The 22,868-nt window shown below is 49.0% G+C and overlaps 1 protein-coding gene across 1 annotated transcript in view; it reads right to left on the reverse strand.

Moving 5' to 3' along the window:
• Positions 1 to 22,868, reverse strand: part of LOC138370055 (dentin sialophosphoprotein-like) — an 80,358-nt gene that overhangs the window by 44,934 nt on the left and 12,556 nt on the right. The window lies entirely within an intron of this gene.

Raw genomic sequence — 22,868 nt, forward strand, 5'->3', positions numbered from 1 at the left:
CAGGGTGCACTTCTGAACATTCAGCCTGAAACCTGCCTGATCTAACAACTTCAAAGTCTCAGTCAAGTCCCGTAGGTGTTCCTCAAACGTCCTGGAATATATCACAACATCATCCAGGTACGCTAAAGAAGGCCTACCCAGTACCGGACTAAGGATAAAGTTGATGGCTCTCTGAAACGACGAGGGCGCTGTCTTCAAACCAAACGGCATCCTACGGAATTGATAAGTGTGCTTACCATCCGAGAATGCTGTTTTTTCCCTATCCTGTTCTGCCACCGGAATCGCCCAATACGCCGATTTTGCGTCAAGAGTTGAGAAATACTTAGCAGCACCAAATTGATCTATTATCTTCTGTATTCGGGACAACGGATACACATCACCCTTAGTTAATTCGTTCATCTTCCGGTAGTCAACACAGAAACGATAACTACCGTCCTGTTTCCGAACTAGCACAACTGGAGAGAGCCACGGTGACGTACTAGGCTCTATAACGCCCTGTCTCAACATTTTCTGGCACTCCTCCCTGATAACATTCTTTGCCTGTTCCGGCAACCTCCACTGTCTCGTGTACACAGGCAAATGATCACCAGTTGGAATGGTGTGCTCGATCTTATCAAGGAGACCAATCTGGTCATCCTCTGTCGCAAACAATTTCGGGAATTTTCGTAAAACTCCTCTCAGTGCCTTCCTATCCGCCTGTGTAACATGTTGCAAATCAAGTGCTGATATTAATTTTTCTACTTCTTCTACATTCTGTGCAACATTTCTCGCCTCGTATTGTACTTTGGATGATGTTTTAGTATCTATCATTTGCAATGCACTACATTGTGCAGTGACGGTTGGCGTCTCAGCTGACTCATGGTGAAAGATTTCTGTGTCCTCCACCATGGTTCCCTGAGATACCCTATCACCTGCCCTGAAGCGAAAAGTCTTATGTGAAAGATTGACAACTGGAATGAGTGCACCTTTATCGAGCACTACAATTAAGTGGTGAGGAATTAATAAGCTATCACATCTCCCAGCCACCTGAAGGGTGGTACCTGGTTGTATGTGACGTCCCACGGCTACTTTAATGAATTTAACAGAATGTGGTGGGCAACTCTGTTTGGTCAATGCATGCAATGCGCATGACCTCTTAAATGTGTCTGGAAGAGACTTAAAAATCAATTTTGGATAGTGCGCATTATATTTCTGCTTTCTTTTAATTGAAGCTACAACTGGGGGATGGTCGATCATCTCCACTGGGTAGGAAGTTTGTCCCAACTGCAACCTGCAGTTCCTAGCCCCTTTTTGAGCAGACAAGGAATAATCAAATTGCGACAGAAAATCAGTTCCCATTAAGATGTGACCAGGAAAATCAAGGTTCTCTACGATTGTACATGTGTGAGGCTGCAATTCCCCATCAATCTCAAAATTAACTGTACCTTGACCTACGATCTCAATCTTTTCCCCATTGACCGCTGTTAATGTCTTTGTGCAACGTTTAAGACGTGCATACTTAAAAGTGCTGAAGGCTGACTTTTTAATTACCGTTGCCTGGCTTCCTGTATCAACAAAAGCTGTCAATCTTACACCTTCCACTTTCACCTCAAAAGTAGGCCTACCATCACTAGGAGCCTGCTTTCATGTTTTCGTAGTAGTGACTTTACAGTCCCTCTGTATATGCCCGCGCTTCCCGCAGAAGTAACACCTCCGCGGATCCCTGTTGTTACCCCGCGCAGGGTGGCTCGAACTTGCAGCGAGGGCTGCTTCCCGCCTGAGGAACCCGCGCCACAGTTACTCGGCTTGGCTCCCTCGCCTTTACTTAACGCCTCTACGTATGGCGACAAGTGAGTGCCCGATGTCCCTGCGCGCGTCCGCCTGTCTAGGGCTGTGGCGGCCTGCTGGACTAGGTCTTTATAACTCACAACCGCTCCACCCGCAAGTAACAATGGCCCCATATCAGAAGGTAATGTTTTGCAGAACAATTGTTTAGCGAATCGCTCTGCCTGACTCGAATCTAACCCCTGTTCCTTAGTGAGGTCGTCAACCCTGCTCTTTAATATTGACCCGAAATCCTTGACAGTGCTGCGGTCATCCCTCTTAAGTGACTGGAGATAAAAATGAGCCTCATCTTCTGACACCTTTTCCTTGAATCTGTCCCTAATCGCTTGGACAAACTGAGGCCAAGTCGTCAGGTGCTGAAACTCTGTCAGTCTCGCCAGTGGACCGGCTACGTCCACGCAAGCCCCCATAGCGAGAGTAATTTTCGAACTATCCTCTGGGACAGCCTCCAGCATCGAACTAATCTGACAAAGCCAGTCTTCCACTCGGCGGTTGCATTCCACCTTAATAAGCGGCAACTCCTTACCTCTGAGTGTCGGCAGAGTCAACTTGGGAATCAGACTCACAATTCCCGGTTTATATGACGCGGGGCTACTGGCAGTGGGTGAGTCCTGGGGTTGGGAACTGGGTTGCGGTTGGGGTTCGGGTTGAGGTACGGTGTGGGTGGCCTTGGGTTGAGGTATGGTGTAGTTGGCCTGGGGTTGGGGTGTGGATGGAGGTTGGGGTTGAGGTATGGTGTGGGTGGCCTCGGGTTGGGGTGTGGATGGAGGTTGGGGTTGAGGTATGGTGTGGGTGGCCTCGGGTTGGGGTGTGGATTGAAGTTGGGGCTGAGGTATGGTGTGGGTGGCCTGGGGTTGGGGTGTAGATGGAGGTTGGGGTTGAGGTATGGTGTGGGTGGCCTCGGGTTGGGGTTGGGGCTGAGGTATGGTGTGGGTGGCCTCAGGTTGGGGTGTGGATTGAGGTTGGGGTTGAGGTGTGGGGTGGGTGGCCTGAGGTTGCAATGGGTATGGGGTGGCCTGGGGTTGGAATGGGTATGGGGTGGCCTGAGGTTGGAATGGGTATGGGGTGGCCTGGGATTGGAATGGGTATGGGGTGGCCTGGGGTTGGAATGGGTATGGGGTGGCCTGGGATTGGAATGGGTATGGGGTGGCCTGGGGTTGGAATGGGTATGGAGTGGCCTGGGGTTGGGGGAAGGGTTGGTATGGGAACTGAGGATGGGGTTAATATGGGAATTGAGGATGGGGTTGGTATGGGAATTGAGGATGGGGTTGGTATGGGAGGTGGGGTTGGGGTTGTTGTAGTGACGGATGAGGTGTACCTAGGTGTTGTGGTATTGGTGTTGTGTGGGGTAGTTCCTGCTGTTGGTGGAGTTGTCCCTGTTCCCGTTGAACAGGTTGCTGGCCATGCTCCCCACTGAACGAGGAGCTGTCCTCTACACTTCCACTCCCACTGGTCTCCACTGACTGGTCACTGTCTGGGTTAAACATTCCCTGTGATTCCTGGTGTGCCATGTCTCTGTAACTACCCTTTAGTACACCCTCGACCCGGACTCACTACAACCGTGATCTTACACAAGTAAAGAAAAAATCAACTCTTTCTAAGCGAAAACCAACGAAATTCCCAAAATAGGAAATACAGCGATTAATCGAGAGAATCGCTGAAGTGAATTCGATGAATGAGTGTCTGCCCCGCACTTGTGTCTGACCTTGAAATAACCCGCAGTTCTATTACTGAAACCTAAGTCCCTTACGTTAAAAAAAATTAAAGAATCTAATTTATATAAAACAATTTAAATGATAACAGTAACTAACGCGCAGCACTCGTGATGGATTAATAAAGAATATTTACTGTACTTGAATACTAAACACTATGTGAGCAGCGTGGCCACTGATGACTGATGGAGCGGGACCAGCTGCGCTGAAAAAAAACTAAGTCCCGCGCTTTTTCGCTTAAACGCTGAAAAATCTAAATTTTTGTTCTGAAGGAAAATAACTAGTTTTACGTTAATAAACCGCTCTAGCGATTAATATAGATACCCAGGACATATATTTGCTTACCAAAAATTGAATTTTTATAAAAAAAAACTGCGTTTTTACTCAATGCTGGACTCGCCAATTTTATGACTCCGAGGGAAAAAATTCTATCACCCCAAATATCACAAAACTCCTTTAATTCGCAAAAACGGGTTTCTCGTTCCCAAATATAAATACGTTATTATTTAATGCTGACGTTGTATACAGAACAATACTGACACATCGGGCGGTTTCAACATTCCTTAATTCGAATTTTCGTCAAAATCTGAGGTTTTCACCTCACTTGGACTCTGACAAAAATACAACACGATTTTCTCGAAAAATAACTAAATTCGGCAAAAATGTAATTATCACTGTTTAATGCTTAAGAACAGAATTACGTCCCTTGCGCGCACTAGAGAGTAACACTGGCCCTAGAATATACACGAAACATGAAAATTCGAATTTTCGCCAAAATGTACGATTCTAGCCTAAGCTGGACTTAGAAAATTTTCCACCTACGTTTCTACCAAAAAATTCTAAAGTCTAAAACACAATTGTACCGTCTTACTGGTAAAACTAGAACATATCATCCGCATCGACTGGGGAATCCTAATGACGCCCAGATCATATACGTGACCCACGAATACCAATTAATTACAGTTAACGACTTTCCGACGTTGAATTAGCCGAAAACTTATCCCAACATACTTAGAAATATTTCCCGAACTCTATTAAACATTTACAACGAAAATTACTATCCCTTAACACACTCCTTCACTAACTATAGTGACCGACATATAGCCCTAAGTCCAGAGGATTAACTACGCTCTAGAAACAACACCTCTGCCTTAGACTAATACAACAGGAAATAGCAAAGCTTAATGTACGCCCTTAGCCTAATACATAAGAAAAATATTGAACACTTGGGAAAATTTTTAACCGGGGATTGAATTTAGGGGGAAAAAAAATTATTCTCTAGAACAACGCAAATAAACGGAATTACTTTATAAATTTAGTATACTTAATTCAAAGATACACTCGACTTAATCTTATAATTGCTCATACCGGCCCGCCGTACCACACTTAGCCTAGGGGTCTCGACCATCTCGGTTCTAACAGAGCGACACGCCGCTTTCAGCAACAATTAAGACTAGGCACGACTCAACCTCCACTATGTGTGCGATCACTTAGTTGTTGAATCGCTGCTAGGTAGGTTACTAGTCCGTCCCTCGGAGGCCGCAACGCCCTTCACGGATTTACGTTTTTCCTAGCGTTTTGGGTCGTCTAACAACGCCCTCGGACTATCTCCTGGCGTCCCACAGATATATCCGCCCAGACAGCCCACAAGGAACTGCTGTTGAGAGTATGGCGGCTCCCAACACCTCCGAATTAATTGCAATGGGTCGAGTATGGTACCCAGTCCAATCAACTCGGAGCAGTCTCCTATTCAATAAATCTTAACAGCCTAATCCTACTAACTAAACCTTAATCGTATCAGCCCGTATGAACCCAAGATTCGCCACTCCCCACTCAAACGCACTGTTGTGAGGCGCACGACTAATCCTGGACCACGGCTGTCTCCTTAGCATCCACGCACGTGTTCGAATGGCTAGACGCGTGAGCCTTTCAACAATTTCAAACAAAATTATTGAAACCACCGCTGTGCACCATTGTAACACGGGGGAGGGTTTCTCGACTGATCTTTCCTTCTTCTCCCCCTCTACCCGTATTCTTACTTTTTATTCTCTACCAAGGGACTCCACCACTTTTAAGAAAGCCGACTCCACGCCACGTGGTCCTAAGATGATTGACCGACTTAGGATTCTACAACCCGTATGACGTGACATAGGCTTTGAGCAAAACCCTAGAGTCGCCTCCGCCGCCTCCAGCCAGACCAGTAACACTGAGCAATGATCGAGGTCTGGATCGATCATGCTAATTAATCATCCTTGGGGCTTGATCCCCCTATAACCGGTACCCTTTAAGATCTTAAGTGTGGAATTAATTAAACGGGAATGATGAATTCCGATTCGATGTTAGAATCGGCGCCCAATTCAACTCTGCCTCGTAGGGACCACGTCACCAGGACAAATTCATATACATATAACAAACAAATGGAAATAATGAAAATGCAATTTACTAGCTAATTAATTTATTACAAGAAAAACTAAAACAAAATCTAAATGATTATCACTCCCTACTTGAACACTCCCTAATTGACCAGATCGGCAATGAATTGGCTATCCCTATAAATAACAATAGCAACTATACCTCTATGTTGACCAGCTCAGATGTTGGGGCTGGTCTTGGGGGAGAGGTAAGATGGTTGACCTCTCCCAGTTGGTCTCGAGTCCACACTACTCTGTCCTCTCTCTGATGCTCCAGGAACCCAGAGCAGAGTATTGTTCTGCATTGCTTACCAAGTTACTTAGCAAGGTTTAAGTTATAATAATTAACCTCTGTTGTACTTAATTGATCCAGACTGGTTGAATGATTTTATTGAAGTTAAATTACACAAGCATCTAACGGCAGAGCTGTTCCCGATCACCAAATAATAATAATAATAATAATAATAATAATTTTTATTTAGGCAAAGGTACATACATAAAGAGATTTTACAAAGTTTGTTGGCTTTATAGATAGGAGCTAGTACAAACAATGCCTAAAGCCACTATTACGCAAAGCGTTTCGGGCAAATGGCTATTTGACCTTTGAGAAATACTGGACATGTCAACCTTGATGACCTATGACCGCCAGTCACTCCGCCTTACAACTTAGATCTGGTTCGTGACGTCACTGATGGTGACTTAACTCAAGTCTCCTAATAATTAGAATACTCTTGGTACTATAACCAGGAATATTATACAATACCATTTTAATACAAAATGAATAAAGGCTAATTTCTCTAAATAAGTGAATACTATAGAATGGTTCATTATACAAAACTATGAACAAAGATGTCCGCCATTTTGTGACTCAGACTTGCTAATCCCCAGAGGAATGCGCGTTGAGAAGTCAGGTGCTTACAAGACTTCTGGAACCTTCTGGAATAATTCTTACAACAGCCTGTTTGTTACAACAGGAGCTGCTGGCTGGGTGTAGTCAATGGAACTTGCTGGCTGGGTGTAGTCACTGGAGCTAGCTGGCTGGGTGTAGTCACTGGAGCTTGCTGGCTGGGTGTAGTCACTGGAGCTTGATGGCTGGGTGTAGTCACTGGAACTTGCTGGCTGGGTGTAGTCACTGGAGCTGATGGCTGGGTGTAGTCACTGGAGCAGCTGGCTAGGTGTAGTCACTGGAGCTGCTGGCTGGGTGTAGTCAATGGAGCTTGCTGCCTGGGTGTAGTCACTGGAGCTACTGGCTGGGTGTAGTCACTGGAGCTGCTGGCTGGGTGTAGTCACTGGAGCTGCTGGCTGGGTGTAGTCACTGGAGCTGCTGACTGGGTGTAGTCACTGGAGCTTGCTGGCTGGGTGTAGTCACTGGAGCTTGCTGGTTGGGTGTTGTCACTGGAGCTTGCTGGCTGGGTGTTGTCACTGGAGCTTGCTGGCTGGGTGTAGTCACTGGAGGTTGCTGGCTGGGTGTAGTCACTGGAGCTTGCTGGCTGGGTGTAGTCACTGGAGCTTGCTGGCTGGGTGTAGTCGCTGGAGCTTTTTTGCTGGGTGTAGTCACTGGAGCTTGCTGGTTAGGTGTACTCACTGGAGCTTGCTGGCTGGGTGTAGTCACTGAAGCTTGCTGGCTGGGTATAGTCACTGGAGCTTGCTGGCTGGGTGTAGTCACTGGAGCTGATGGCTGGGTGTAGTCACTGGAGCAGCTGGCTAGGTGTAGTCACTGGAGCTGCTGCCTGGGTGTAGTCAATGGAGCTTGCTGCCTGGGTGTAGTCACTGGAGCTGCTGGCTAGGTGTAGTCACTGGAGCTGCTGGCTGGGTGTAGTCACTGGAGCTGCTGGCTGGGTGTAGTCACTGGAGCTGCTGGCTGGGTGTAGTCACTGGAGCTGCTGGCTGGGTGTAGTCACTATAGCTGCTGGCTGGGTGTAGTCACTGGAGCTTGCTGGTTGGGTGTAGTCACTGGAGCTTGCTGGCTGGGTGTAGTCACTGGAGCTTGGTGGCTGGGTGTAGTCACTGGAGCTAGCTGGCCTGGTGTAGTCACTGGAGCTTGCTGGTTGGGTGTAGTCACTGGAGCTTGCTTGCTGGGTGTAGTCACTGGAGCTGCTAGCTGGGTGTAGTCACTGGAGCTTGCTGGTTGGGTGTAGTCACTGGAGATTGCTTGCTGGGTGTAGTCACTGGAGCTTGCTGGCTGGGTGTAGTTACTAGAGCTTGTTGGCTGGGTGTAGTCACTGGAGGTTGCTGGTTGGGTGTAGTCAACCAGCAAGACGAGAAAATTGTACCGAAAATTCAGTCAACCTGTTCACCAAATCTCTATGCAAGTTCCGCTGGCTGCTGCCACGAATATTCAGACTGTGCCAGCGTGTGTGAGGCTGGTGGGGTGTAGTTGCCAATGCTCAAAGGAGCTGCAGGTATATGAGAGTGAATATTGCACTCATTTGTTGTAATCTTCTGTGTAAGCGAATGTGGCCTCTGTGTTGAAGTGTTCTGAATTGTTTTGGCTGGTAATACTGGATATAATAAATGGCTGTCGTTGTCTTATTGTCGTACACACATGAAACTCAGTTTTGCTTCTGATGTGTTGCTTAAGCTGAATTTGTGTTGAACATTTTGTGTGGTGACTGACTCTTTGTGTTAGGGTAATTACTTTGTTTTGGGTTTAGTGAGTTGTTTAGATTTAGTTGATTGAACCAGTTGCAGATGTCGTCCCCTCTTTCCCACGAGGATATACATTTACATGAAGGATTACATTTTGATTGATGCTGAAGGGTGTTGACACTGAGAGTTGATGACTGGATATATTTACTGAAGCTTGCTCTCTGGGGTGTAGTTTCTGAAGCTGCTGGCTGGGTGTAGTCACTGGAGCTTGCTGTGTCTAGTCACAGAAGCTTGCTGGCTGGGTGTAGTCACTGGAGCTTGCTGGATGGGTGTTGTCACTGGAGCTTGTTGGCTGGGTGTTGTCACTGGAGCTTGCTGGCTGGGTGTAGTCACTGGAGCTTGCTGGCTGGGTGTAGTCATTGGAGCTTGTTGGCTGGATGTAGTCAGTGGAGCTTGCTGGCAGGGTGTAGTCACTGGAGCTTTTTTGCTGGGTGTAGTCACTGGAGCCTGCTGGCTGGGTGTAGTCGCTAGAGCAGCTGGCTGGGTGTTATCACTGGAGCTTGCTGGCTGGGTGTTGTCACTGGAGCTTTTTTGCTGGGTGTAGTCACTGGAGCAGCTGGCTGGGTGTTGTCACTGGAGCAGCTAGCTGGGTGTTGTCACTGGAGCTGCTGGCTGGGTGTAATCACTGGAGCTTGCTCGCTGGGTGTTGTCACTGGAGCTTGCTGGCTGGGTGTTGTCACTGGAGCTTGCTGGCTGGGTGTAGTCACTGGAGCTTGCTGGCTGGGTGTAGTCACTGGAGCTATTTTGCTGGGTGTAGTCACTGGAGCTTGCTGGTTGTGTCTAGTCACTGGAGCTTGCTGGCTGGGTGTTGTCACTGGAGCAGCTGGCTGGGTGTTGTCACTGGAGCAGCTGGCTGGGTATAGTCACTGGAGCTTGCTGGTTGGGTGTAGTCACTGGAGCTGCTGGCTGGGTGTAGTCACTGGAGTTTGCTGGCTGGGTGTAGTCACTGGAGCTTGTTGGTTGGGTGTAGTCACTGGAGCTACTGCCTTGGTGTAGTCACTGGAGCTGCTGCCTGGGTGTAGTCACTGGAGCTGCTGGCTGGGTGTAGTCACTGGAGCTAGCTGGTTGGGTTTAGTCACTGGAGCTGCTGGGTGAGTGTAGTCACTGGAGCTGCTGGCTGGGTGTAGTCACTAGAGCTGCTGGCTGGGTGTAGTCACTGGAGCTGCTGGCTGGGTGTAGTCACTGGAGCTAGCTGGTTGGGTTTAGTCACTGGAGCTGCTGGGTGAGTGTAGTCACTGGAGCTGCTGGTTGGGTGTAGTCACTGGAGCTGCTAGGTGAGTGTAGTCACTGGAGCTGCTGGCTGGGTGTAGTCACTGGAGCTGCTGGCTGGGTGTAGTCAATGGAGCTTGCTGGCTGGGTGTAGTCAATGGAGCTTGCTGGCTGGGTGTAGTCACTGGAGCTTGCTGGCTGGGTGTAGTCACTGGAGCTAGGAGGCTGGGTGTAGTCACTGGAGCTTGCTGGTTGGGTGTAGTCACTGGAGCTTGCTGGCTGGGTGTAGTCACTGGAGCTTTCTGGCTGGGTGTAGTCACTGGAGCTTGCTGGCTGGGTGTAGTCACTGGAGCTGCTGGCTGGGTGTTGTCACTGGAGCTGCTGGCTGGGTGTAGTCACTGGAGCTGCTGGCTGGGTGTAGTCACTGGAGCTGCTGGCTGGGTGTAGTCATTGGAGCTTGCTGGTTGGGTGTAGTCACTGGAGCTAGCTGGCTGGGTGTAGTCACTGGAGCTTGCTGGTTGGGTGTAGTCACTGGAGCTAGCTGGCTGGGTGTAGTCACTGGAGCTTGCTGGCTGGGTGTAGTCACTAGAGCTAGCTTGCTGGGTGTAGTCACTGGAGCTAGCTTGCTGGGTGTAGTCACTGGAGCTAGCTGGTTGGGTGTAGTCACTGGAGCTTGCTGGTTGGGTGTAGTCACTGGAGCTGCTGGCTGGGTGTAGTCACTGGAGCTTGCTGGCTGGGTGTAGTCACTGGAGCTTGCTGGCTGGGTGTAGTCAATGGAGCTTGCTGGCTGGGTGTAGTCACTGGAGCTTGCTGGTTGGGCGTAGTCACTGGAGCTTGCTGGCTGGGTGTAGTCACTGGAGCTTGCTGGTTGGGTGTAGTCACTGGAGCTTGCTGGCTGGGTGTAGTCACTGGAGCTTGCTGGTTGGGTGTAGTCACTGGAGCTTGCTGGCTGGGTGTAGTCACTGGAGCTTGCTGGTTGAGTGTAGTCAATGGAGCTGATGCCTGGGTGTAGTCACTGGAGCTTGCTGGTTGGGTGTAGTCACTGGAGCTTTCTGGTTGGGTGTAGTCACTGGAGCTTGCTGGCTGGGTGTAGTCACTGGAGCTTGCTGGTTGGGTGTAGTCACTGGAGCTTGCTGGTTGGGTGTAGTCACTGGAGCTTGCTGGCTGGGTGTAGTCACTGGATCTTGCTGGTTGGGTGTAGTCATTGGAGCTTGCTGGCTGGGTGTAGTCACTGGAGCTTGCTGGCTGGGTATAGTCACTGGAGCTTGCTGGCTGGGTGTAGTCACTGGAGCTTGCTGACTGGGTGTAGTCACTGGAGCTTGCTGGTTGGGTGTAGTCACTGGAGCTTGCTGGCTGGGTGTAGTCACTGGAGCTTGCTGGCTGGGTGTCGTCACTGGAGCTTGCTGGTTGGGTGTAGTCACTGGAGCTTGCTGGCTGGGTGTAGTCACTGGAGCTTGCTGGTTGGGTGTAGTCACTGGAGCTTGCTGGCTGGGTGTAGTCACTGGAGCTTGCTGGCTGGGTATAGTCACTGGAGCTTGCTGGTTGGGTGTAGTCACTGGAGCTTGCTGGCTGGGTGTAGTCACTGGAGCTTGCTGGTTGGGTGTAGTCACTGGAGCTTGCTGGTTGGGTGTAGTCACTGGAGCTTGCTGGTTGGGTGTAGTCACTGGAGCTGCTGGCTGGGTGTAGTCACTGGAGCTTGCTGGCTGGGTGTAGTCACTGGAGCTTGCTGGCTGGGTGTAGTCACTGGAGCTTGCTGGCTGGGTGTAGTCACTGGAGCTTGCTGGCTGGGTGTAGTCACTGGAGCTTGCTGGCTGGGTATAGTCACTGGAGCTTGCTGGCTGGGTGTAGTCACTGGAGCTTGCTGGCTGGGTGTAGTCACTGGAGCTTGCTGGCTGGGTGTAGTCACTGGAGCTTGCTGGCTGGGTATAGTCACTGGAGCTTGCTGGCTGGGTGTAGTCACTGGAGCTTGTTGGTTGGGTGTAGTCACTGGAGCTACTGCCTTGGTGTAGTCACTGGAGCTGCTGCCTGGGTGTAGTCACTGGAGCTGCTGGCTGGGTGTAGTCACTGGAGCTAGCTGGTTGGGTTTAGTCACTGGAGCTGCTGGGTGAGTGTAGTCACTGGAGCTGCTGGCTGGGTGTAGTCACTGGAGCTGCTGGCTAGGTGTAGTCACTGGAGCTGCTGGCTGGGTGTAGTCACTGGAGCTAGCTGGTTGGGTTTAGTCACTGGAGCTGCTGGGTGAGTGTAGTCACTGGAGCTGCTGGTTGGGTGTAGTCACTGGAGCTGCTAGGTGAGTGTAGTCACTGGAGCTGCTGGCTGGGTGTAGTCACTGGAGCTGCTGGCTGGGTGTAGTCAATGGAGCTTGCTGGCTGGGTGTAGTCAATGGAGCTTGCTGGCTGGGTGTAGTCACTGGAGCTTGCTGGCTGGGTGTAGTCACTGGAGCTAGGAGGCTGGGTGTAGTCACTGGAGCTTGCTGGTTGGGTGTAGTCACTGGAGCTTGCTGGCTGGGTGTAGTCACTGGAGCTTTCTGGCTGGGTGTAGTCACTGGAGCTTGCTGGCTGGGTGTAGTCACTGGAGCTGCTGGCTGGGTGTTGTCACTGGAGCTGCTGGCTGGGTGTAGTCACTGGAGCTGCTGGCTGGGTGTAGTCACTGGAGCTGCTGGCTGGGTGTAGTCACTGGAGCTTGCTGGTTGGGTGTAGTCACTGGAGCTAGCTGGCTGGGTGTAGTCACTGGAGCTTGCTGGTTGGGTGTAGTCACTGGAGCTAGCTGGCTGGGTGTAGTCACTGGAGCTTGCTGGCTGGGTGTAGTCACTGGAGCTAGCTTGCTGGGTGTAGTCACTGGAGCTAGCTTGCTGGGTGTAGTCACTGGAGCTAGCTGGTTGGGTGTAGTCACTGGAGCTTGCTGGTTGGGTGTAGTCACTGGAGCTGCTGGCTGGGTGTAGTCACTGGAGCTTGCTGGCTGGGTGTAGTCACTGGAGCTTGCTGGCTGGGTGTAGTCAATGGAGCTTGCTGGCTGGGTGTAGTCACTGGAGCTTGCTGGTTGGGCGTAGTCACTGGAGCTTGCTGGCTGGGTGTAGTCACTGGAGCTTGCTGGTTGGGTGTAGTCACTGGAGCTTGCTGGCTGGGTGTAGTCACTGGAGCTTGCTGGTTGGGTGTAGTCACTGGAGCTTGCTGGCTGGGTGTAGTCACTGGAGCTTGCTGGTTGAGTGTAGTCAATGGAGCTGATGCCTGGGTGTAGTCACTGGAGCTTGCTGGTTGGGTGTAGTCACTGGAGCTTTCTGGTTGGGTGTAGTCACTGGAGCTTGCTGGCTGGGTGTAGTCACTGGAGCTTGCTGGTTGGGTGTAGTCACTGGAGCTTGCTGGTTGGGTGTAGTCACTGGAGCTTGCTGGCTGGGTGTAGTCACTGGATCTTGCTGGTTGGGTGTAGTCATTGGAGCTTGCTGGCTGGGTGTAGTCACTAGAGCTTGCTGGCTGGGTATAGTCATTGGAGCTTGCTGGCGGGGTGTAGTCACTGGAGCTTGCTGACTGGGTGTAGTCACTGGAGCTTGCTGGTTGGGTGTAGTCACTGGAGCTTGCTGGCTGGGTGTAGTCACTGGAGCTTGCTGGCTGGGTGTCGTCACTGGAGCTTGCTGGTTGGGTGTAGTCACTGGAGCTTGCTGGCTGGGTGTAGTCACTGGAGCTTGCTGGTTGGGTGTAGTCACTGGAGCTTGCTGGCTGGGTGTAGTCACTGGAGCTTGCTGGCTGGGTATAGTCACTGGAGCTTGCTGGTTGGGTGTAGTCACTGGAGCTTGCTGGCTGGGTGTAGTCACTGGAGCTTGCTGGTTGGGTGTAGTCACTGGAGCTTGCTGGTTGGGTGTAGTCACTGGAGCTTGCTGGTTGGGTGTAGTCACTGGAGCTGCTGGCTGGGTGTAGTCACTGGAGCTTGCTGGCTGGGTGTAGTCACTGGAGCTTGCTGGCTGGGTGTAGTCACTGGAGCTTGCTGGCTGGGTGTAGTCACTGGAGCTTGCTGGCTGGGTGTAGTCACTGGAGCTTGCTGGCTGGGTATAGTCACTGGAGCTTGCTGGCTGGGTGTAGTCACTGGAGCTTGCTGGCTGGGTGTAGTCACTGGAGCTTGCTGGCTGGGTGTAGTCACTGGAGCTTGCTGGCTGGGTATAGTCACTGGAGCTTGCTGGCTGGGTGTAGCAGATGAAGTTTGTTAGCTTATAGTTACTGAAGGTTGTTGATGACCAAACCACACACCAGAAGATGAAGAGAAGACGTTTCACTCCGTCATGGACCATTATCACTTCGATTGTGATGGGAAAGAGGGAGCCATAGGCAACAAGTAAGGCAAGAGTTAGGTAAGGAGCAGGTGAGAGAAGAAGGTAATTCCTAGAAGGTACGAGTTTGGCGATAGGTAAAGACAAGAAGGAAGGTACTGATGGGAGAGGTGTAATAATGGGGTGAAAGAAGAATAGGATAGGCAGGAATAGGAGGAGTAGGAAAGAGAAAAAGAGAGGTAGGCTTATGTCAGGACACGTTTGTTAGAAAGTTTAGAACATTGGAGTATGTACTGTGAAAGGGAAGAGTCAACAGCAACCAAGCAAGGAATAAGGTTCATGTTGGGTAGGTTTTGTATTAGAGCCGATTCGACAAGACGGCGTCTGTGAAGGGAAGAGGCAGAAAAGATTATTTTTAGAAGAAAACCAATCAATACGATGATCAGAATCTCTAACATGACAGAAGAGAGCACTGTTTGTGTCTGCAGACTTAACAAATATTTTGTGTTCCTTAAGTGTGACATTTAGTATACAGCCAGTTTTACCAAAGTACTGGAGAGGACAAGACGAACAGGAAATAGAGTAAACACCAGCAGCATTCGAAGCAGGAGGAGAAGTGTGAACCAAACTACTGTGAAGAGTGTTAGTTTGTCGAAAGGCGTGTCGGAAAACCCGACAACATTTTATAATATTACATGCAATTTGCAGATAATATTACTACTGTGTTGTATACAGAAGTTACCCATAGAAAATGTAGCTTGTAGTGGAATTTTCCATCAAAAGAAAACGGGATATCATTGCCACATAGTACGATAAATTCACCAGCTATTCTGTTGGGAATTATTCTTAAATACATTAGTCTTTGGACTTATTACATCATGAAAACATCTCATTTGAATTAACTTAATTATCAGTACCAAAATAGAGTAAATGTGACCCATCTATCACTTACTGACATATGGACAAGGATAGCCAGTAGAGTCAGTAGGGAATAGTCAGCCATTGTTTGCAGACAGAGTCGTTGGAGCGAGTCCAGCTCCTATAATTTCTCTTGGACGAAGTGTTATGGAGATCAAAGTGGTCTACCATCATTAACACGCTGTCAACAACCACAAGGGAAGTGTCATACCGGAACCCATTTATCTAATCATTTCTGGTCAGTTAATGTTAGTAGATATAGGCCGAACCAGTTAGAACACAAATGATCGACTCAACCCAGAAAATTAAGCCTTGGTCCTTATCTAATATACAGTGTTTTCTCTGATATAGCTGTCATATATTAGGATTTTGGCTTTATAGCTAGTGCCTTTTGACAGGTGTAAAAGAGAAAGCAAGACTTGGTATATCAGTTACCAGGGTGATGGAAGCTAGCCTCATACGAAGATAATTTGGTGTCTACATCTTAGTTATACCTGGTGGACTAAGCCTGCTGTACAATAAGATAAGGCACCTCAAATTTATTTACTAATATATGTAGTTAATACTGTAGTTTGATTGGCTGCATATATAAATTTAATATAACCCCCCCCTAATGTGTAAGGATCGATTTGTGAGATTATTGCAGAAATACAGTCCACTTAACATCATACCAATTGCTATCGAAATATATAAATTAACGTAAATATAAATTCTATATAAATTCATATAAATTAAATAAATATAAATCTCACAGTTCGGTTCCCACATTATTTGGTCCTTTGAACCAAGATAGTACAGAACCGGTTCAAATCTGCTCACATTATTTGGTCATCTTCGAGCTGGATGACGGATTATTTGGTCATCTTTGTACTGGATGAACCAGTTAACCAGTGGATTCATTAAATATACTGGTACTAGTGTGATTTATGCAATAACAATACTTAGCCAGTCAAAGGCCAAGCTCAAGAGCCCCTCAACCCAGCCTTACTCAGCGGTTTCATGATCACCCACCGACTTGGTCGCGTATTATTTCTGTGAAGTGACAGCGCTTATTTTGAAGCCAGCCAAATTAGTGGCTGTATCCTCGCAAGATTTTTCACGGATTTCGTGGTGTTAATTTCGCGAGAGATTATCCACGAATTTTGTGGAGTTAATTTCGCGAGGTCACTAATAATATATAATATTTCTTGATAATATTAGAAGTTTCATAGAGGCAATTAGAGGCTATCATTAATAGTTGTGTACATTATTTCTCAAAAATAGAGAATTACTTAATATATATTGCACTATAATATATATTATAATATATATAATATAATATTATATTATATACTATAATATTATATATATACTATAATATATTATATATATACTATAATATATTGCATATAATATATATAATATAATATTATATTATATACTATAATATTATATATATACTATAATATATTATATATATACTATAATATATTGCATATAATATATATAATATAATATTATATTATATACTATAATATTATATATATACTATAATATATTATATATATACTATAATATATTGCATATAATATAATATTATATTATATACTATAATATTATATATATACTATAATATATTATATATATACTATAATATATTGCATATAATATATATTTCTTCTATACAAGAAGTATGTTTATACAGGGTATAGCAGGAGTAGTTCAATGTGTTCCACTTATGCACGTGTTCATTATGTCCTCCTATACGCCTGGTTTGTGTACTGTAGGTGTGTGTGTGTGTGATACTTTGCCAATACCCTGAGTCGATTTCATCCTAAGGAATGACATTGCTGGTAACTTGAGAAACAGTCATCTCTCATAATAAACAAATCCACAAGGGCCGTGACAAGGATTTGAACCTACGTCCGAGAGCATCCCAAACACTGCCTTAATCGACTGAGCTACGACATGGTAAAATAATTGCTACCAGAAATTCTACTGAATTTACATGGATCCTGCAGTGTCTCCGAGACACAAATCAGGATTTTACACAATTACCCCATGCACTCGAGCTATGTCAATAGGCCGTTCTACCTTTTCGCCCTTACTTCATTACTCACACCCCCCTTCCCATCCGGCCCGTTGGCGTCGTGAGGGGGCTTGGTGGACGGCTGCCGGAGTGTGATGCTCCGTGGGGCAGTCCTCTGTCCTTTTCTGGCCTTGCACTCTTGCTACTGTCTTCTCTAATTGTGCCGGATCGCTTTTCCTTTTCCTTATGTTTCGTTTTTCTCCCCCTCTTCTCCTGTCTGCTTGTCGTTTCCTGCCGACCTTTTGCTTGTTTTGGATTATTTCTTTGGACTTCTTCTATTTTGACGCCCGGGTGCTTGAGGAGGCATACTCTTGCACCCGTAGAACTGTAGTACCCAACGTCTCAAGCGAGGGGAACCTTTTATTGTCAATCCCCCTTTCGTCGCAGAACCCGATCTCGACGGACTGACGGTTCTTAAGGTGGCGTTTGTGGGGCGTATACTCACGACGCACCCCTAGGGGGCCCCGACATGATCGGCGATAGCTTCCTGTTGGGTGTCCTGCCTCTGATTGTGGCTCCATGGTGGGTATGGGGGCACATTCGTGGATGAATTTATCACTTTTCGTCTCTATGTCGTTGAATGTTTCCGTTGTACCCTCTCAGGCTCATGGGATGGGCGACCAAGCCCCCGAGTCGGCCTGTATTGGAAGACCAGGCTCTGTAGCTCCCGCTGCATTGGGCCCCGACCTTGCTCCTCCTTTGACCGTCCTGACTTCTTCCCCCAGCTCCCCTCCCTCCTCTGTGGTTGGGTCGAGCCTCCAGCCCCCAGTGGTGATCACTTCGTTCCCTGGTGCGGCTACGTCTCTCGTTGTGACTACTGCGCCTTTTGACCCCTCTCTCTCTAGGGGTTCTCAACGCCGTTCACGCCCCAGCCGCACTCACTCGATTCCTTCCCGTGCTGATGCGTATCAGGCCTTGTTTGGTCCTGCTTCATGGGCCAAATACTTTGATCTCATCCCTCTTGATTCTGCGCCTCCTGACGATTTCTCCCTCCATCGGCATCTTGTAGATTCCGTGGATGCGTCTGTTACTTTCAACCCCACTCGTCTCGGTACACATGTCGTTGCTGCTCCTTCTCAGGATGCAGCTTCCGGCTTGGCTGCCTTATCTTGCCTGGGCGAGATCCCTGTTCGGGTCTCCAAGAACGTTCAGATGAATGCCAGTGTTGGCACTATTCTCCTCCAACCCCATGTTGCAACCGGTGTTCGGAATCTGCAGGATTGCCACGATGATATTCGGCATATCCTTGATGCCCAAGGCCATTCTGTTCTCCAGGTTGACTCGTTTACTCGTCCCCCTCATGGTCGTCGCCGTCAACCCCTTCGCGTTGTGAAGATCACCTTTGATGGTAGGACCCTTCCATCCTCTGTCATTCTTGCTGGTGCTAGGTGCTCAGTCCAGGAGTATATTCCTTCTCCTCGACTTTGTAACAAGTGCTGGAGGTTTGGGCATGGTGCCCTCCGCTGCTCTGGGACTGTCTCTCTCTGTCCTTTGTGTGGGAGTGAAGGTCACTCTAAGTCGGAGTTCACTTCTCCCCAAGCTCGCTGCCTCAACTGCGGTGAGGCCCATCCTACCTTCTCCCGTGCCTGTGTCCATTACAAGCTTGAGGCAGCCGTCCTCAGCCTGAAGCACCGGGAGCGTTTATCTTTTCCTGAGGCGAGGCGCCAGGTTCGCCGGCTCCCGCCTTATACTAACATCTCTTATGCTCGCGTGTTGCGCTCTTCCTCTCCTCGTCCTTCCCCCCTTCCTCAGACTCACAACCGTTTCCGGGCCTTGGACCCTGATACGCCCACTGCCCCCTCCTCTGTCCCTTTGTGTTCTGTCCCGAGGGGTCCCCCTCCTGGTCCTCTGTCTGGGGTTCCACTTCTTTCTACCCGGTCTGTCATGTCTCCTGTGTCTTCTTCCTCGTCCCCCTCCGATCCTCCTTCCCATCCCTTCCTCCATCTATCGGCTCTCCCCGCCGCCTGTCGGTGCAGGCGGATGTCCATCGCTCTCCTAACGGCCGTCGTGTGTGCTCTCGTTCAGCTTCTCCTGTTGAGACACTGGAATCCGTTGCCCGGTACGTAGTTGCTGGCACACCAGTCTCTTTAAGTCATAAGCGTAAGCCTGGCTCCTCTCCTTCCTCCTCCCCGGCGGGTAAGAAGGCTTCGCTTTCTTCCTCAGCTCCTACTTCTGGCTCTGTTGCTCCTTCCCCTCCCGTTTCAGTGATTGCGCCCCCTGTTCCTGCTATGGAGGTTTCTTTGGCCCCTGCTTCCCTTTCGGTTGCTGCTCTTGCTGGGGTGCGCTCCTCTCTTTCTACTCCCCCTCTTCCTGCTGCCGTCCTTGACTGCTCCTCTCCATTGTCTCCTCTTCCTCCTCCTCCTCCTCCTCCTCCTCCGGACCCCGCCCGCCCACCTCTGATCTGTTCTCCCGTTTCCTTCCCTCCGTCTTTGCTCAGTTTACCCATGCCCCCTAACCCTGACTTTGCTGACCCTGATCCCGACCTTGATATTCTTTAACGTGCTCTGTTGCTCTTTCACCTTTGTTTCTTCCTTGTTCTCTGTTTTTGTCCTTTCTCTTCTCGTCGTTGTCCATTCTTCAATGGAACGTTCGAGGTTATTACGCCAATTTCCTCGAACTCCAACTTCTGATTTCGCGGTTTTCGCACCTTTGTGTCTGTCTCCAGGAGCCGATGCTTGGTGCTCGTCCTGGTCGTGTTCGTGGCTATTCCTTTCTCTCTCCCCCCCAAACCCCCAGCCGTTACTGGGGTTTCTAATTCTTCGGCTCTCTTGATTCGTGCTGATGTTCCCTTTGTTCCTTTACTTTTTCCTTCGCCTCTTCATTGTTCTGCTGCTCGTATCTTTGTGGGGAAATGGTACACAGTATGTTCCATTTATCTCCCCCCGAGTATCCCGCTCTCTCTTCCTGATTTAAAACACCTAGACTCCTTGCCGGAGCCTCTGCTCCTGCTGGGTGACTTCAATTGTCGTCATTCTCTTTGGGGTGACGTTCTGACGAATACCCGGGGTCGCCCTCTTGAGCCGTTTCTCCTCTCTTCTTCACTGTCTCTTCTGAATTCTGGTGAGCCCACTCATTTGGACTCTCGGACTCGCACCCTTTCTTGTCTTGATCTTTCTCTCCTTGATCTTTCCTTTTTCTCTTTTCGCCCTTCCCTCTTTTTCCCTAGGTGGCAGTTTGCTAAGGCGGATTGAACCCTATTTACCCTCAGTGCTGCTCTGTCTGACCTTTCCCTTCCGCCTCTCTCTCGCGCTCTTCTCCTTTTTCATGAAGTGCGTTCCCTGGTGGAATGCGGACTGTGCTCGGGCTGTCCGCTGTAAACGTGCAGCCTGGAAGAGGCACCGCCGTAGGCAGACGACCGATTCTTTTCTTTTCTTTCGGAAAGCGAGTGCGGTGGCCCGTAGGGCCATCCGTACGACTAAATGTGAATGTTGGGCATCTTATGTCTCAACAATTACGTCCGAAACCCCTCTGACCCAGATCTGGAAGCGTATCCGCAAGATAGCGGGTAAGTTCGTTCCCAATGTTTCACCGGTCCTTCACCTCCATGATACTCTTGTGGCGGACCCGTTGCAGGTCGCTTCCGAACTGGGTTCCCACTTTTCTTCTGTTAGCTCTGGTCTTCATCTTTCCCAATCTTTCCTTCTTCATAAACCTGTCCTTGAGTCTCGTCCTTTAGATTTCTGCACTCATCTTCAGCTTTCCTATAATGATCCCTTCTCTCTCTCTGAACTTCGTTCTGCCCTGGCCCTCTGCGGTTCTACGGCGGCGGGCTCCGATGGTATTCATTATGAGATGCTTCGCCATCTCCCTCCGTGCACGTCTCAGTATTTACTGAGTCTGTATAATCGGATCTGGGAGTCGTCGTCAGTCCCCGAGGACTGGCTCGATGCCGTTGTCCTCCCTGTTCGCAAACCGGGGTCTCTGGGTATTCCCCTAAGGACTTTCGCTCTATTGCTCTCACAAGTTGTGTCTGCAAACTCTTTGAACGTATGGTTAACGTTCGTCTGATGTGGTTCCTGGAACACCATCACCTCCTCTTCCCTTCTCAATTTGGTTTCCTCAAGTGCCGCAGCACGACAGATGTCCTGGTGAACTTGGAGGTCTATATTCGTACTGCTTTTGCTGCGAAGACCTCCGTTGTTGCCGTCCTTTTTGACCTGGAAATGGCTTACGACACCACTTGGCGATATCATATTCTATCTCAACTTCATTCTTTTGGCCTTCGTGGTCATCTCCCTCTCTTTCTCCGCAGCTTCCTCTCTCGTCGTTCCTTTCGGGTGCGCCTTGGTACCGCTCTCTCTGCCTCTTTTCAGCAATACGAAGGTGTGCCCCAGGGTAGTGTTCTGAGCACTACTCTTTTTCTGGTTGCCCTCAATGGTCTTCTTTCCTCTCTTCCTTCTGGTGTCTTCTCCGCTCTCTATGTCGATGATCTTACCCTTTGTTGTCAGGGTGATGATTCGCCTCTCCTTCAGCGCCGGTTACAACTTGCAATTGATGCCGTGTCATCTTGGGCCACTGATCATGGCTTCAAGTTCTCTACTTCTAAGACTTGTGCCATGACTTTTACGCGGAAACGGGTCGTTCTTCGTCCCTCTTTGTCACTTTATGGTCATCCCTTGAATACAAAGATTCCGCGAAGCTTTTGGGGTTATTCCTTGACACTCGTTTGTCTTGGTCTCCCCATATCTCTTACCTCCGTGTTGAGTGCTCTAAGGCCCTTACCCTCCTTCGGGTCTTGTCCCATACTTCTTGGGGGGCAGATAGGCGCACTCTCCTTGCTTTACATTCCTCTCTCGTCCTGTCTAAGCTCGATTATGGTTGCCCTGCTTACTCGTCTGTTTCTCCTTCTACTCTTCGCCGTCTTGATGCTTTGCACCATACTGGGTTGCGCCTCAGTTCTGGTGCCCTTCGTTCGACTCCCATCCTTAGCTTGTATGTTGACACTGGCTTCCTGTCTCTCCAGGACCGCCGTGATCGCTACTGTCTTCGCTATCTTGCGCGGTCCTTGCAACAGCCTTCCTCTCGCCTCTGTCGTGCTTTGACTTTTACCCCTCCTGCGGTTCCTGTTCCTCTTCACCACCTCCCTCTTTCTGTCCGGTTATCTCGCCTACAGGATTCTCTTTCCGTTCGTATTTCTGATGTTTCTCCTCGTGTTGTTCCTTCTTTGCCCCTGTGGAGAGTCCCTCTTCCGCGGTTTTGTACATCCTTGACCCGTATCACTAAAGCTTTTACCCCTCCTACGGTTCTAAAACGCCTTTTCCTCGAGCACTTTTCTTCTCACTCCCGCTCCGTTTCTGTCTTCACCGATGGGTCTAAGTCTGCGGATGGTGTTTGCTACTCTGTTGTTTTTCCTGATCACACTTATATGTGTCGCTTACCTCCGGAGACTAGCATCTTTACAGCAGAGCTTTATGCTATTCTCTATGCTCTTCGTCTCCTGCTTTCTCGTTGTCAGTCTTCCTTTGTAGTTGTTGTTGACTCTCGTAGTGCCCTCATGGCTCTCGGGTCCTTTAATCCGGTTCATCCAGTAGTTGTCGAGATCCAGCATTGGCTGTTTCTTGTTCACAGTAAATTTAAGTCGGTTGAGTTTTGTTGGGTTCCCAGCCATATTGGTGTGTCTTTAAATGAGCGTGCGGATGCTGCTGCCAAGGAAGCTGTCCGCTCTTGTCCTATCTCTCGTAAAGGTATTCCATATTCCGACTTTTACCCAGGTATCCATTCCTCCGTCCTTACCCATTGGCAGGCTTCTTGGTCGTCTGTTACTGGTAACAAACTACGTACTCTTAAATGTTGTGTTTCCTCGTGGCCGTCCTCCTACCACC

Source organism: Procambarus clarkii, chromosome 30, assembly GCF_040958095.1.
Source record: "Procambarus clarkii isolate CNS0578487 chromosome 30, FALCON_Pclarkii_2.0, whole genome shotgun sequence".
In the NCBI taxonomy this organism is placed as follows: Eukaryota; Metazoa; Arthropoda; class Malacostraca; order Decapoda; family Cambaridae; genus Procambarus; species Procambarus clarkii.